The sequence below is a fragment of the Palaemon carinicauda genome, chromosome 4, assembly GCF_036898095.1.
Source record: "Palaemon carinicauda isolate YSFRI2023 chromosome 4, ASM3689809v2, whole genome shotgun sequence".
In the NCBI taxonomy this organism is placed as follows: Eukaryota; Metazoa; Arthropoda; class Malacostraca; order Decapoda; family Palaemonidae; genus Palaemon; species Palaemon carinicauda.
The window spans coordinates 126,464,601-126,482,100 of NC_090728.1; positions in this window are offsets into that span (position 1 = coordinate 126,464,601).

Genomic DNA, 17,500 nt, shown 5'->3' on the forward strand with positions numbered 1-17,500 from the left:
ATCCCTCTGGTTTTGGGTAATACTGGCTCTTTGGATGGGACTGTGGATGGAATAGATATTCCTTCATCCCCATATTTTACTTGCCCGGGTTTACGTTATAATTTCGCAACGCAACTCACCACCACTGTTTCAACATTTATCTAAATGTTGAAACAGTGGTGGTTTTCCCAAGAAAATCATTCATCTTCCCAACCTTCTCTTATAACATCAGGTATAAGGTATTCACATATACATATTCTCTAACACTGCCTATCCTCAAGGCAGAACTTGTTTTACCGCAGACACTTGCATTTTGGGAACCGCCCGGCCACAGCACCGAGGAAGCTTATAAATAAAAGAATAATACAACATCCGTGTGACCTATTTAACCTCTTATTGTTTTTAGGTTCACTCAGCAATGTTATACGTATTTCCAGGCTCAGCAAAATTACCAAAACTTTTCACGTATACATTAAGCATCAATATAAGAACATATTGTCATCATCAATTTTATTTAAAATGCGTCAAGAGAAGAAATGAGGTTTGTCAAAAAACAACAACAGCAAAGGAAAAAAAAATCTAATCATCAACTCGAGGGATGTCACGTATGCAGTGGTAATGAGGAATACTTGTGAAAACTACCTCTTCAGGCACCACATATATGTGTGTCTGATGATGTTCAGACACTGCGCCATTAATAATGCTTCGTAATACAACTGTGTTAGACTTAACCATCTTTACTCAGTACGGACTCAAATACGCTGGCTCTAGTTTTTGTTTCCTAGGTTGCAATCGTTTCATATACATATGATCGCACAAAAATACTTTTACCGGTGCAGTTTTGAACCAACCATCATACTTTGAGCTGTGTTTTTCATTAGGTCTTTCCAAAAACCTTTCAGTGGTGTTCATAACTCTCCTCAATAGATTTAATAAAGATACACGGTATTGTTCAGTTGAATAATTTTACAAATGTTACGAATTAATGAGTACCGTATATGGTAACACAGGATCCTGTCCATACACTAAAAATAAAAGGTGTGTCCCTGAGCGAGGCATTATACACAATGGTCAAAGCTATCTCAGCGGTAGGAAGGATAGCATGCCAATGAAGGTTGTCATCAGCTACTAAGTGAAGTAAAATTCGCACTACTTCCTTATCATGTGATTCCACTAAGCCATTTGCTGAAGGCCTATATGTGGTCACTGAAAAGTGTTTAATTTTCATCAAGTCCGTGACCGATTTCACTACATTATTTATAAACTCGAGACCATTATCACTTATCAAAATTCCGGGCAACCAAATCTAGTAATGAAAGAGCACACGGCCTGGGATAATGAATTGGCCGATTTATCCAACATTGCGTAAGTATGGGTGTACCGAGTAAATGCATCCACATATACACCTATTTACTTATGTTGAGTTAAACCTGTAGGAAATAGTCCTACTGCATCCATATGCACTCTATAAAATTTTATACGAATCACAGGACACTTTCTGGCTTCCGGTACAGTGTTTTTATGTTCTTTAAAACAGTTACAAGCATGACAACCGTTTTTATAACTCTCTATAGATTTTCTCATTCCTAACCAAAAGGAGGATTCACGTGATCTCCCTAAAAGACCTGCATACGGACTTGCATGTATAATTTGAATTGTTCGATTAATTAAAGAGGGAGGAAGAACTAGCCGTACACAAAATTCCCCTCTAGTCTTCTCATAAGCACAATATAAGATATAATTTTCTATAAAAAAAAATTTTCACGAGGCACATTCAGAAATGACGGAAAACTCTCTGATTCCCCTTTAATCACTGCTCGCACTCTTTCCATATATTCCTCTTTTTTCTGTTCCTCTCGGACTCCTTTTATGTCCCAACCTCCCGAGTCAATCAAACCTGCATCATCAGGGCATTCATTCTGGACACCCCTAGTCTTGTCCTCGGCCACCCTCATATATTCACCTTCAACGTTTATCTCTGTCTCTCTCTGTCTCTCTCTCTCTCTCTCTCTCTCTCTCTCTCTCTCTCCCCGCTACCGTATTCCGTTTCTTCCTCGAGAGAATTTACACCCCGTTCTCTATTATCTCTATTTTGATAGGAGTCTCCAATATTCTGGTTACGTTCTTTGTTCCTCTTTTGTGCCCTAGTGGTTAGTACTATTACTGCACCGATAGAGAGAGCATCAGCTACCCTGTTAGCTTCACCTTCTATATGGTGAAGACCCTTTATATTAAAATCTAATAATCTCTCAATCCATCTCGCTTGTCATGAGGTCAAATCCTTTATATAATACAAATCACGTGAGGGGCGATGGTCACTTTACAACTCAATCGACTGACCTGATAAAAAGAACCAATGCCTCTCCAGAACCCAAACAATAGCCAAAGCCTCTCGATCGAATGTACTATAACCCTTTTCTGCCCAATTTAATGTCCGAGAAGCAAAACAAATGGGTCGCTCTCTGCCTTTATCATCTCATTGAGAAACTACGCCATTCTATTCGCATCTGTTGTCACTAAAATCTGGCGATCAAATCTAGGATATGCGGGTAATTCATTGCTAGTTAAGGCAGCTTTAAAATGGTTAAAGGCATCTCTTCTTCAACTCTCCAATTTATTAAATTTTGTTTCTTTAAAGCATATAAGGGTCTCGCTAGCTCACAAAAACCTCTTATGAATTTACGGTAATACCCAGCGAGCCCCATGAACCTAGCTATTTCATTAGAGTTACGTGGCTATGGGAAATCTCTGATAGCCGCTACTTTACTGAGGGAGGGTTGGACAAATTTATTTTCATACCATTACGTCGCAATGATTCTAAAACTTTACAAACATTCTTATTATGTTCCTCGGCCGTTTTCCCTGTAATTATAATATCGTCTAAATAAACAAGAACATTATGGCCAATTAAGGAAGACAAAACCGCCATCATTACTCTAGAGAAATGACTTGGAGCATATTTAACATCGAAAGGAAGAAAATTGAACTGAAATAGTTGATCGTTAGTTATAAAAGCTGTTTTACATTTAGTGCCTTCCTGAATGGGTATTTGATAGTATCCAGATTTTAAATCAACAGTTGTTAAATATTCACTATCCGGTACCTTCACAAGTAATTCTTCGATCGAGGGCAATGGAAATGCATTATCCTGTGTGACTGTATTCAACTTCCTATAATCAACACACAATCTTACCGAGCCATTCTTTTCCCTACCAGCTACAATTGGAGAAGCCCAGGGGGATTCGCTCTCCTCGATTATCCTTATTCCCTTGATTTATTAATTTCCCTTTCTATCTCTCCCTGAAAATGAATGGGTACCTTAACAGGCGTTCATCTGATGGCTCCGCCTGCCTAGTTTCAATGCTACAGGAAAATTGATCAATCCTCCCAGATGGCTTATCTCCAATTGATATTACATCGGAATAATTATTGACAATGTCACTAACTACAGGTTGATACTCCGACGGACATAGTTTTCCTGCATGCATAATCAAATTCTGAGTGCGTTCGTCTGTGCGTGCTGGAGTTATGGCTCACAACATCCCATGAAAAGCAATTCCAAATAACTCTAATTCACACATAGAATCACTTCCTTACACAGCTCTTTTATTTGACAAGTTAATTATCGTAATATCAGCTTTGTTCTCTTTTATTTCCTTCAAGCCCTCTAATAATAAATGGGCCTAAATTGTCATGAGGTTTAACAATGAACTTGGTTCCTTCCGGAAGAGGGCTACACGGGATCAATGATATGCTCGTAAGTGTCTGGGGAGACAACACTTCTCCTTTCTCAGGTGCAGCTGTTACCTTACTTAAATGTCTCTCCGAGCCCGCACATGCACTTACTCCCTCATGACTCTCTATCGGCAAACTCTACCCTCCTGCTTTTACTGTTATGCTATCTTTTCTCAAAAAAATGCATATTTGATTATTAGAGATAAAATCAATTTTTAAAATAGCCTCGATTCCTGGAATTCCCAAAGTGGGCAAGACAAAACTCAAGTGTAAACTTCACAGATCAAATCTTGAAGTTGGTTTATGCGTTGTTTATTTCCTCTTGGCGTATTGGGTACTCTGGATGCCACTGACTGTAGTGGGTTTGAGGAGAATCGTTTTTCAATCGGTGAAACGCTGGCTCCTGTGTAGATCAGCGCTCGAATGGATTTATCTGGCAAGTCAGTCCTAACTGCTAACATTCCTAGACGTCCATTAGGAGATATGGGGCATGGGTCAATGACCTCAGCTGCAATACCGCTGCTCCCTAGTGCTGCGGGGATGAGGTCGGTGGTACGGATGGAGGTCTCAGTGCCTACTCTGTCACGTCCGACATCAATGCCACTCATTTATTGCTTGTGATGTTATGCGGGGCCATCAAAATCTCTCGTCTCCCCCTTCCTCTGTTTCCTTTTCCCTGGATGCTGGGTGGAGGGAGGTGTACGTGTGCGTTTTTTGCTGAACTCTCTCGAGATAGATGACTGTAGGCTTGACAAGTGTAAAAGCGTGGGGATCCTTGGGTGGGGCACTCCTCTCGTCGGTGCCCCTCGCCCCAACACTGCCAGCATCTGTAGACTTTGCTAACCCTGCGTTCTCCCCTGGCTCGCTGCGTGCATCTCATGGCGGCCAACTTCTCGGAGTCGAGCCAGTTATTCCCAGTCATTTTTCCTTCTGACAAAATGTCTAAAATGTTTTGTATCGTGCTCACTATGTTTGCTAATGAGCAATTGTCACCAAACAAATAACCACATAAATAAGTGTTCACCAATCTGCGAATATGTTAACGGGTTATTGCTTTTTTGTCACCTTCTGGGAGATTGACACTCCGGGTAGCAAAGAAATCGCAATCGTGAAAAATGCGAGTAGCAAAACTAAGAACGGTTCACCTTCCCTAATTTTGGGTTTGTAATTATCTTTTAATTATCTCGCATCAGGCAAGGCATACTTCTCAGTTGAACGTTGTTTTATTTCAGTATAACTTCTTAAACTGTCTTGTGGCCAACACATTACCTCCATTGCAGGAGCATCTTTCAGCAATAAAATTTCTTGAGTAGCTTTTTCTCTTTCCGACCACCCATATGTGACTACTTAAAAGTCACTCAAAAACACTTCAATCAATTGAAACCCTTGGTTAGGCCTCGGATCATCAAAAGGCCTAACACTTGCCTGGAGTTCTGGCTACTTTCGAACTACGAATTGTGTATCTTCACCCTGCTGTGCATGTTTACTTTCACTTTTGTGCGTTTAAACTTCGTTTATGTACGTCAGTTATGCTGTGGTTGCTCGCCGCTCCTTTTCTCGTCCAACCAAGAATCTGTTTATTAAATGTTGTAAGTTTTCCATCTTATTATCCAATTCTTGCATTCTAATTTGCTGTCTATGTTCTTCAACGGCAACGCTATACACTGCTCCTTCGTTTTCCTGTCCCGCAGTAGCAGTGTCTGCTACGTTAGTTCTCGCGTATCTAGGCATCATGAACTTTTGTTTTACTGGCGCAACGTACAACTTTACTCACAGAATACAAAAACAGACATATTTTTACACCTGACACCAATATGTCCCATCCTAGATGGGTAGTGAGACGTCAGAATATGGGTTTTATTCATTTACTACAAAAGGTTCGTAAGTACACTCTATTCTGTACACAGCTATCACTCTATCAGGAACGAGAGACTTGTCTACTTAAGTGCACAAAGGCAACTAAACTCCCTTCGCTACCGAAATGCAATCTTGCTACAACAATATGCTGAATTATAGGTTTTTGTACAATTCTCATGATTAAAGAGTTAATTTACCTTGAAGTATAATACATATCAACATATATATATATATATATATATATATATATATATATATATATATATATATATATATATATATATATATATAGAGAGAGAGAGAGAGAGAGAGAGAGAGAGAGAGAGAGAGAGAGAGAGAGAGAGAGAGAGAGAGAGAGAGAGAGAGAGAGAGAGAGAGGTGTATGTATTGTATATTTGACATATATACGTACAGCATAGTGAAGATGGTCCTAATATCTTTAATGATATCAGAATGGCTAAGTAAACCACTTTATTTTGGATCAGTACAGAATCCTGAATTAATATATGGAGTAAAATGAATATATACCTATCTGGATAGCCCCGTGGGAAGTAAAGTTTTACCGGTTCGTGTCATTTCAAAAGCATAGATTTGATTTCTGATCAAAGTAAATGCACTGTACCTCTCAAATATGGATATGAGTTTCTTATTTCCGAGGTAGCTCCAACGCAATATTCAAGACTACACACAAACACACACACACACACACACACACATATATATATATATATATATATATATATATATATATATATATATATATATATATATATATATATATATATATATATATATATATATATATATACAGTATATATATATATATATATATATATATATATATATATATATATATATATATATATATATATACATATGATCGAAATACATAAATCCACTCAAACGGTCCAATAGAAAAACAGACATACAAACAGTTTTCAATCATGAAAGCATTCGTTTCTCTCTCTCTCTCTCTCTCTCTCTCTCTCTCTCTCTCTCTCTCTCTCTCTCTCTCTCTCTCTCTCTCTCTCTCTCTCTCTGTTTTCCTTTTTTTCAGTGAAAGTATTTAATTTTTAATACCATGGGAAAAACTTTAAACTTGAGACAGTGTTTTATTATTCATGTTATTCCATTAAGACTTCCGATATTTTTTTCTTGGCCATTACAAAAATTCGAATTCTCCTATCTATATTAAAATATGCAATATCCAACTAATCTATATATATATACATATATATATATATATATATATATATATATATATATATACATATATATATATATATATATATATATATATATATATATATATATATATATATATATATATATATATATATATATTAAACGCATATATGCAACGAATATCTTTAAACAAAATAGCACCCTTTCCTGTAATGGGGAAATACCTACGAATAAATTAGAATATTGATGGTTGGATGCTAGCTATATTAAGATATTTAGGAAAAGCGAAAAGTTGCTAGGATGAGACATGACACCTATCAGTGTTTTGTATTATTATTTTAGTATATGATTCAACTAATCTCAGGGGAGATGGCATTCATTTCGTGTGAACACCATTGTTTATTCAAAGAAGATATCGTATCAGGTGAATGTTGCGTTGTATGCGTAGACGTTCAAGCATTCTGTATACTTGTGATCATAAATTCATTTTCAGTCAAAAACATATGTTTAATATTTGTATTTTCTTCACTTTTGATGTTCAGCTGCCTAATAAGTTTTCAATTGTGTTTGGTGTATGTTGAAGAAGTATTTCTTTTTTTATACTGTTTTGTGAATTATCAAAGAGTGAATTGGGTAAGCTTTTTTTATTATATGACGAGAGGGAGAGGAAGACGACGGAAAATCCATTCCTCTGCATGAATTAGGAGGTTTTAGGACATCCAAAAAAACTGTGTTTTACTAGTGACGTGTCAAATTCACCTTAATCTTTCCTGTCGATTATATCTAGCTTCGGCTCTCAGGTGATTAAGATTACCTTGAATAATATACTGCCTTTTTATTATAGAAAAATTGCTCCCAAACATTCTTTAATGGTAAGTACGGCTATGGTGAAGCTATGTATTGAATGATTCCCATAGACAGAATTAAGTAAGTAGTACCATTGAATGCTATTGCTTTTTTATCGTTTGCTCTCTCTACATTGATGACAGAACAACCTGTTCAGGCTAGTCTTTGCATGTTTTAGTTTGTTCGAATATTTGTGAAGTTCTTTCTCGTAACTGATTGTATATAAAATTGTTATCCGTTGAATAAAGGTTACTTGAATTTACTTTTCCTCTCTGTTAACACCTAACAACCACTTCACACATAGGTGACCCTCGGAGTGATCATCTAATAACCTTTTTTTCCCCCACTGTTTTTTCGTAACCTTGTTACAATACCGTCCACATATCCTGACTCTGCAATCCTCGTTGCATATAAAATATTACCTCCCTTAGGCAACAGAATTGTTCCCCTGGTTTCACCACTCCAAAGTTCAGTTTCACATCAAAGCCGAGACTCGATCAAGCAGCATAGCAGTCTATGTCCTTAAGGCAGTCCCTGAGTACATTTTCCCAGAAATCTCCAATTGACTTTGTGGCCAAGGATGATAGTGTATGATGCCCTTAGAAAAGGTCTCCTATAACAGTACTGTACTACCATTGCCTGCCTACTGCATAGCCAATCTTTGTTAGCTCTCTCAACAGCTGTTACAGAACTAAAAATCCTCACTCACTGTCAGTGAAATACCACTATTACTCGATTGTAGTCTGCCGCAGATGGCTTTCCTTGTTCAATGAACCTACTTCATGCACTTTTGGTACAACGCCTACCCAAACCTGTACACGCAGCCATCCCTAATGTTGATACTCTATTATCGAAGGAACTGATGATAAAAGTCGATGTCTTATTGGGTAATACCTTTACCGCCTTCAAGACCTACACCAACGCCTCCACTCATGAGGAAGAGGAAAGCTACTCAACACTAACCGATGCCTGCGAGAATGAGGTAAGACAAAGATTCCAGCCCTTTGCCCTAACAAATATGAGACAAAGCCAGCCACCCCCCACATATGCCAACCTTTGTTCACTCCTCGACCAACCATATCTCCAGACCCTTAATAACACCCATCAGCAACAATCCTGCTACTTCCACTCTAGATTCTGGACTGCTGTGAGGAGATGAGCATACGGTTGACAGTGGCCAAAAGAGAGTATAAGTCATCTCTTGTGTTGATGGCCTCCCCTGTCACTTGTGCTTGCCCGACTCTTCTAAAAAATTCACTCTCTAGGACACTACAGAGTCCTTTTAAACCTCCTGACGCCTGCCTGGTAGTGACAATGGGTCTAAGATCCCCAACCATTGGTAAGAGACACTCACACTATTCTTTGGGAGCGCCTAGTTCCACTGAAAATTCCATGTTGCCAATTTAACATTGCCAATGCTCAGCACGGATTTTGTCACACATTTCCACATTCTGGTTGATGTAGAGCATTAAGGGTTTGTTAACACAGACTTACAAGTTGACAACGATTCAACTGACCCCTCTGACCTTGAACTACTCATCAGAGCACCCACGAAGGCTAACAACACTTAGTCGAGTCGTAACCGGAATTTCTCCAACCAGAACTTCACAAAACACCCATGGTTTTCACAAAGCATAGTATTTATCATCATAATAAGATTATACGGTCCCCATTGTTCACCAGATTCAGGCGTATGGCCGCAAAATGGTAGAAATGGGACTTTGCCAAAAGGTCTCAATCCCATTATTGTCATCTTTACAGATCGTCCAGAAGAAGGAAGGCTCGCTGTTCCCTTGTGGGGATTACAGGCATCTGACCATGCAGACTGAACCGGATCACTTCCCCTTACCAAACATCGCTGACGGGACATACTACTTGCACAAAACAAGGATTTTCTCAACACTCTACCACTAGAAGGGGTATCATCAGGTGCCTATGAAAATAGAGGACTTCCAAAAGACTACCATCACCCCACCCTTCGGTACATACACCTTCAATTACTCGTATTTTGGTATTTGAAATGCTGAGGCCCCTTTACATTGCCCCATGGATGGCATCTTAGGGGACCTCCACTTCGGCATATGTTAAGCGGATGACATACTTATGTTCTCTTCCTCCAAAGAGGAATATATCCGTGAACTATGCATCATTCTCGACTACCTATAACAAAAGGAGTTTATATTCCGGTATGACAAGTATAACTTTTTTGCCAATAAAGTATCGCTCCTAGGGAACTGCATCACTCCTGAAGGAGTCCACCCCTACACTAAGAATGCAGAAGCAATTCAGAGCTTCCAAGAGCCATCAACCGTCAAAGCACTCCAAGAATTTTTGGGCATGATAAACTATTATCAATGGTTCTTACCGACCATGGCCACAACTCTTGCCCTTCTACCGTATCCTCAAGGGGAAGCCAAAAGACCTGAAGTTGGGTCCCCTTCTGTAATGTAAAGGATGCCCTATCAGCTGTAGCTGCTCTCACCTTTTCCATGCCATATGCACCTCTCCTTGTATCCACTGATGCCAGCAACGTTGCTCTTGGTGTGGTAGTTAAGCAGGGGGTAAATGGATCGCCCTGCCCATTGTCCTTTTTTAGTAGAAACCTGTCCAAGACAGAATCCGGCTACTCTATCTTTGACCCCGAATAGCTGGCATTGAATTGGTCTGTCCTCCACTTTATTCACTCATTAGAAAATGCGCCCTTCATCATTCGTATGGAGCACAGGTCTCTAGTGCATACCTTCACTTGACATTCCGTTGCCTGGTCCATCTGTCAACGCAGACATCTATCTGTCATTTCTGAATACATCTGCGCATCCCAGAGAAAAGGAATCCCGTTGCTGATGACCTATCAAGAAACCCATTAGCCACCATCCACCTGTGATTGGATTAAAAGGCCTTGGAAAAAAATCAAAGAAAACATCCAAAGTACCAAGTATGTAGTACATCCCGCATATCCCCCCATTGGGAAGACGTCAGCCTCAACAACTCCAAGGCCACCCTCCTCTGTGGCATCACCACTGGTAAACCATAACCATGGATCCCTGCTTCAATGCACGACCAAGTGTTTGATTTTATTCATTGCCTCACATCCCTCGTGCCAACCTAGTGCATAATTACTGAAGACGAAGTTCATTTAGCACAGTATCACTAAGGATGCTAGGGATTGGGTCTGGACCTGTACATCATGGCAAACTTCTAAAGTACATTAACACATGGATTCAGGAGTAGGCACCTTTCCTCAAGTTCAATTCCATTTTGCCCACATTCATACCGACATAGTAGGTCCACTTCCCACATCACAAGGACATCGTAGTACATCTATTTTACTCTCGAGATGGATGGTGAGATTTGATATCTGTGAGCGTATTACTTCTGACATGGGTACCATTTTCACCACTTTATTTTGGACATCATTAGCGAATCTCCTGGGCATCATCCTACATCAGAAAAACTGCCTAAAACCGTACAGCCAAAAAAGAAATAGTTAGTTGAAATGGTGAATGGGGACCCATTGGTCATCCCTGCTTTTTTTTTCCGTCTGCAGCCTCCTCCAACAATCTCCTGCTCTTATGTTTAGTTGTGGGAATATTTACTCCATGGTGCCAGATTTACAAGACCCAGCAAAGCTACACATACTGAAAGATTTACACATCGCTACCCACATCTTTCAGCACAACGACACTAGTAAGCCATGATGACACGCCCCTTACACGAATCCTTTCCTTGTGTTTCCTTGCACGCCAAGTCTTTCTTAATTAACATTTGTTGCAATCAAGACTGAGTCTCCATTGATTGCCTAACACCTGGGTCAGCAAGATGACCACCTAAGACATGTTTACTGTGAAGCTTATTTACAAAGAAAATCAATGTTACTGTTCCTCTACTTTCAATGACTAAAATTAATAAAAGATATTGAAGGATAAGGGGAGCAGTATAGGAAGTAAAGCAATAAAAGTATTGAATGGAGAATTGGCGAGTTTTTTTCAGTTATTTGTATATTGTACGGTGACTTTGAGCTTGAGAACGTCGCAGAAGGGCTCCCTTTTTTTTCACTGATAGGACAACATTTTGGAGATAAGTGTTTGTCTTCTGAAGGAGAGACTCCTGTCCGAGCTTGACTCTAACGAAATCTGTCTATCAATAGAAGATCCAAAAGCCACATTCAAATTCAAAATATAAATCACCATAATCGTCAACTCTCTAAACGGATTGATTTGTGTTTTTTAGAAGTATATCTAATATAGAATTGAACGTACTAATTTGTTTTTAATAAAAAAAAATTGTCTCAAGGTAATAGTCTACAGGGACATTTCCTAATAAAATGCACTTATTTCCAACATCCTATGGTCATTGATGGTATCCGTTGCATTTCATCAGCTTATGTAAATAACTAACTCCAAGAAAAAAATCATCCGGCACTAATGGTCATCAGATCTTAGAGATTAAATAGAAACAGCCGAGAGGAATTGTGGGGAAATTAAAAGATTTATCTGTGAGGTTCGGTTCATATTTTATGACCCTGTTTATACCTACATATATGTGTTATCTTAATTTTGGATTTACCAAGTAATATTTATTACTTAAATAATATTAATACCCCCGCAACTCATTAAAATGAGAGAGAGAGAGAGAGAGAGAGAGAGAGAGAGAGAGAGAGAGAGAGAGAGAGAGAGAGAGAGAGAGAGAGAGAGAGAGAATAATTTATCAGTGTCATTATGCTTCATATGAATAGATTATTAACTTAAATTCTATAGGAAATATTTCAATGGGAGCTACTGAGTTACTTGTAAATATGGTGGTAATCGTGCAGAAAGGTAAATAACTATCTTCGTGTTTCTTTTGTATTCCTGTTCCGGTGTCAACATTTCACTTGAATAAAAAAACTCTCACATAACAGTTATATTTGTTTTCACTTTTTGAAATAGTAATCGTTCCTCAAGTAACCTAAATCATCCCCGTTGAATATGCATCTAAAAGGTTGATTAATATTTTTGGGTTTGAAAATATTAATTAATTCGTAAATGGGACGACAGAGACTAACAACCAAACTAGGTATTAGTTTTATAAAATATACCTTATTTATTACCACTTATCATCAACGAAATATTTCTGTAAAATTGTTTATCTCAAAACGTACGACTTAGTTTTAAGAGATATGTGGCATAATGACTGATCCGCATACACACACACACACATAAACACACATACACACACACATACACACTCACACACACACACACACACACACATATATATATATATATATATATATATATATATATATATATATATATATATATATATATATATATATATAAACAACTAGTGCAGCTGTTTATAGTCCACAGCAGGACAAAGGTCTCAAACGATGTCTTTTCCATGACAAAGGTTTTGCCATTGGTCATCACCACCCTGACCAAAGCGGATTGGTGATGGTGAGGATTTTGTCTGATAAATCATAGCACACCAATTTAGTATATAGGACTATGACTTGTACAGCTTCACTGATCATTGCAAAAACACAAATCTTCTCATTATGTTAATACATTCCCACTCAAAAAGGTGTATATATATATATATATATATATATATATATATATATATATATATATATATATATATGTGTGTGTGTGTATATATATATATATATATATATATATATATATATATATATATATATATATATACATATATATATGAATATATATATATATATATATATATATATATGTATATATATATATATATATATATATATATATATATATATATATATATATATATATATATATATATACATATATATATATATATATATATATATATATATATTCATATAAATATATATATATATATATATATATATATATATATATATATATATATATATATATATATATATATATATATATATATATATAAAAATACACATACATACATATAAAAAGGCACCTCCCCCAATTTTGTGGGGTAGCCGACATCAAACAAATGAAACAGAAAAGGGGACCTCTCCTTTCTATGTTCCTTCCAACCTGACAAGGGACTCAACCGAGTTCGGCTGGTACTGCAAGGGGTGCCACAGCCCACCCTCCCCGTCATCCACCACAGATGAAGCTTCATAAATCTTTAATCCCCTACTGCTGTAACATCCGTGGTCATCCAAGGCACCGGAGGAAGAGCAGGGCCTCCCGGAATTGCGTCACAATCGCTCGCCATTCATTCCTATTTCTAGGAGGCTCTCTTGCCTCTCTCACATCTATCCTCCTATCACCCAGAGCTTCCTTCACTCCATCAATCCACCCAAACCTTGGCCTTGCTCTTGTACTTCTCCCATCAACTGTTGCATTCATCACCTTCTTTAACAGACAGCCATTTTCTATTCTCTCAACATGGCCAAACCACCTCAACACATTCATATCCACTCTAGCTGCTAACTCATTTCTTACACCCGTTCTGACCCTCACTACTTCGTTCCTAAACCTATCTGCTAGAGATACACCAGCCATACCCCTTAGACATTTCATCTCAAACATATTCAATTTCTGACTCTCCGTCACTTTCATTCCCCACAACTCTGATCCATTTATCACAGTTGGTACAATCACTTTTTCATACAGAACTTTCTTTACATTCATGCCCTACCCTCTATTTTTTACTACTCCCTTAACTGCCCCCAACACTTTGCATCCTTCATTCACTCTCTGACGCACATCTGCCTCCACCCCAACATTTGCAGCAACAACAGACCCCAAGTATTTCAAGTGATCCACCTCCTCAAGTAACTCTCAATTCAAGATGACATTCAACCTCGCATCACCTTCCCTTCTCGTACATCTCATAACCTTACTCTTACCCACATTAACTCCCAACTTCCTTTTCTCACACACCCTTCCAAATTCTGTCACTAATCGGCCAAGCTTCTCTTCCGCGTCTGCAACCAGTACAGTATCATCCGCAAACAACAACTGATTTACCTCTCATTCATGGTCATTCTCGTCTACCAGTTTCAATCCTCGTCCAAGCACTCGACCATTCATCTCTCTCACCACTTCATCAACATTCAAGTTAAACAACCACGGCGCCCTACCACATCCATGTCTCAGCCCCACTCTCACCGGAAACCAATCGCTCACTTCATTTCCTATCCTAACACACACTTTACTACCTTTGCAGAAACTTTTCACTGCTTGCAACAACCTTCCGCTAACTCCCTATAACTTCATCACATTCCACATTGTTTCCCTATCAACTCTATAATACGCTTTTTCCAGATCCATAAACGCAACATTCACCTCCTTACCTTTTGCTAAATATTTCTCGCATATCTGCCTAACTGTAAAAATCTTATTCATACAACCCCTTCCTCTTCTAAATCCACCATGTACTTCTAAGATTGCATTCTTTGTTTTATCCTTAATCCTATTAATCAGTACTCTACCATACACTTTTCCTACCACATTCAACAAACTAATAGCCCTTGAATTATAACACTCATGCACATCTCCCTTACCCTTATATAGTGGTATAATACACGCACAAACCCAATCTACTGGTACCATTGACAACACAAAACACATATTAAACTATCTCACCAACCACTCAAGTACAGTCAAACGCCCTTCCTTCAACATCTCAGCTTTCACACCATCCATACTAGATGCTTTTCCTACTCTCGTTTCATCTAGTGTTCTCCCCACTTCCCCTCTTGTAATCTCTCTCTCATTCTCATATCCCATCACTGGTACCTCAACACCTGCAACAGCAATTATATCTGCCTCCCTATAATCCTCAACATTTAGTAAACTTTCAAGATATTCCGTCCCCCTTTCCTAACTTCCTCTCCTTTTAACAACCTTCCATTTCCATCTTTCACAGTCTCCTCAATTCTTGAACCAGCCTTCCTTACTCTCTTCACTTCTTTCCAAAAAATCTTCTTATTCTCTTCCTATGAATGACCCAATCCCTGACACCACCCTCAGGCCAGCTGCCCTCTTTGCCTCACTTACCTTGCGCTTTACTTCCACATTTTTCTCTCTATATCTTTCATACTTCTCTACAATATTACTCTGCAGCCATTCTTCAAAAGCCCTCTTTTTCTCTTCCACTTCTACCTTCACTCCTTCATTCCACCATTCACTGCCGTTCCTCTTGCTGCCTCCAACAAACTTCTTGCGACACACATCACTTGCAATCCCAACAAAATTTTCTTTTACTAACTTCCACTCTTCCTCTAAATTACGAGTTTCTCTTACTTTCACTTCGTCATATGACATTTTCAACCTTTCTTGATATTTACTTTTTACACCTGGTTTTATTAGCTCTTCAACCCTCACTAGCTCCCTTTTACATCCACCTACTCTATTCCCCCACTCTTTTGCTACAACTAATTTTCCTTCCACCAAAAAACTATCAGACATACCGTTAGTCATACCCCTAAACACGTGCACGTCTTTCAATCTTCCAAACATTCTTTTAGTTATCAACTCAATCCATTAACGCCTTTTCTAACACTCTTCCATTTGCCACTCTTTCCCATGTATACTTGTTTTTATCTTTCTTTTTGAAAAAGCTAGACCTTACCACCATCTGTTACTCAACGCTCATATCTACCAGTCTCTCACCACTCTGGTTTTCACCTGGTACGCCATACTTCCCAATGACACCCTCTACCTCTCCAGCACCCACTCTAGCATTTAAGTCACCCATGACCACTACATAGTTCTTTCTACGCAGTCCTTCTACACACGTAGTTAATTCGTTCCAGAACTCATTCTGCTCTTCTTCACTTTTCTCACAACCTGAACCATATGCACTGACAAAAGCCCAACATTCCCTACCCAAACTAACCCTTACCCACATTAACCTAGATGATATCTCCTTCCATTCCACTACTTTATCTGTCATCTATTCACTCAGCAATAAAGCCACACCTTCTCTTGCTCTTCCCCTTTCAATCCCAGACACTCTACCAGACATTTCACCAAACATCACTTCTCCTTTCCCTTTTATCTTTGTCTCTCACAAAGCCAATATATCCATCCTTCTATTCCTAAACATACTTCCAATCTCACATCTTTTACTCTCTATCATACTACATTCACGCACATTCAAACACCCCTAAACTAGAGTGCGGGGAGCAGTCACCCCCCCCCCCAGCTCCACGTCTTTGATGTCTCACAGGATTATATTACATGAGAGGGGGTTCCCAGCTCCCTCGTCCCCTCCCTTTTAGTCACCTCTTACGACACGCAGGGATATATTGGCGGTATCTTGATTGTTTATACATATATATATATATATATATATATATATATATATATATATATATATATATATATATATATATATATATATATATATATGTATATATATATATATATATATATGTGTGTGTGTGTGTGTGTGTACATCAAACCAGTTATCAGTATTACAGTGTGGACAGGAAAACGAAATAAATGACTTATTGACCCACGACTCTTTAACTGTTGGAATGTGTCAGGCTACGCAGTCTTAGACACTGACTTTTATAAATGAGTCCCAATTCTTTATATCTACCCTCGATTTTCCGACGATTCCACTTTTTTGTCCTTTTATCAATATTGATTTTTTTATGATTGTGTGTACCTAACGATGTCATTTCTTCAAACTTTGCTCTATTCACTCAACTATATTAATAATTTCTTCTTCATGTGATTTATAGAGTAATTTCAGCTTCTTATCGTCAACTTTTATTCAAAAGTCTCTGCGACAAAGAATAGTGTAATCACCAAATACTTTATTTTTCATAGAAAACCCATATTTTTCTCAAAATTTATGTTCATATCCTGTTAACCTGTTTCATTAAATCTCTGCATAGCTATATCTCCCCAATACATTAACACAGGTACACCTGCAC